This window comes from Vigna radiata, chromosome 7 (genome assembly GCF_000741045.1).
Source record: "Vigna radiata var. radiata cultivar VC1973A chromosome 7, Vradiata_ver6, whole genome shotgun sequence".
Taxonomy (NCBI): Eukaryota; Viridiplantae; Streptophyta; class Magnoliopsida; order Fabales; family Fabaceae; genus Vigna; species Vigna radiata.
The window spans coordinates 48,053,019-48,054,070 of NC_028357.1; the positions used below are offsets into that span (position 1 = coordinate 48,053,019).

Below are 1,052 nucleotides of genomic sequence, written 5' to 3' on the forward strand. Positions count from 1 at the left end.
ACATTTTAGTGATCAGAATATATTCACTTCAACAACTATTTAGTGGGCATGAGTCATTCCAAACTTTACCTGTTATTCCATGAAGCTAACATAGGGATGCAACCCCTAGAAGTGAGAAGTACTCAGTTATATTTTATTTAGTAATATGTTAAAACCATATTTGTTTCGGTTTGAGATCCGAGACTAATATTCCTTACCCTTTCCTTTCCTCCTCCGATCGATCTTCCAATGTTTACTGTCAATCTTTCTCGCGACACCGAACGGTTGTAACCTGTATATTAGTACTCCAACACTCAAATCAGCAAAATCACAACTAAGATAAAAGCATTGATAAATATTTCAGAGATCATACTTGGTTCAATCTGTCTGTATTTATAGAGATTAGATCCATAAATAGGTCTTAACTTCTTTTGTAACCATTATACAATATCTGTAACATTTGTCCCTTACTGGCAACCACCTCACTACGTTAGTTTCTTGTTCCGCAATATTACGTGCTCAATACCTTTAGTCACCCTGTAACTCCCTGCCACCTTCTCTCCTTCAGTTCATACCTTAATTGATCACCCTTGACCGATCGCTTATCATTCTCTACGATCGGCAAAACTCCCTATACTACAATATTATTTCTTGTTATCTGTTTTATTAGGTTGGAAATCCGTTAGTTATGTATTCGTGTACTATGCTCGTCCTAATTTTAATACCAATTCCCATCTACATTTGTGTCTCTGTTACTAAAATATCCATGATTTATTATAACCTCATAAGTTTATATATATAAATAATTTATTATAACCTCATAAGTTTATATATATATAAATGGGTTTTTCATCAATCATTTAATGTGACATCCCAATTATACATTATAAAGATATATAATATAATTAAAGCGTCACCATGAATAATACTAGAAAGCAGTTAAGAATAATAGGATTACAGTCATCCTTAAACAGTACAATTTGGAAACTTGGAGTACTAGAGTTTCTCCCTTAAAATACAGAGAATTTAAAACTTAGAACATGACAAAGTTTCTTCAAAATATCCTAGGATAA

At 32.4% G+C, this 1,052-nt stretch overlaps 1 long non-coding RNA gene across 1 annotated transcript in view; it reads right to left on the reverse strand.

Annotated features, from left to right (window-relative positions):
- Window positions 1–72: 72 nt before the first annotated feature.
- Window positions 73–1,052, reverse strand: part of LOC111242002 — a 3,841-nt gene continuing 2,861 nt past the window's right edge. The window contains exons 3-4 of the long non-coding RNA XR_002668435.1: window positions 198–271; window positions 73–105 (exon numbers count right to left, since the gene is read on the reverse strand). This is a non-coding gene — a long non-coding RNA (uncharacterized LOC111242002). The remainder of the gene's footprint in view (window positions 106–197; window positions 272–1,052) is intronic.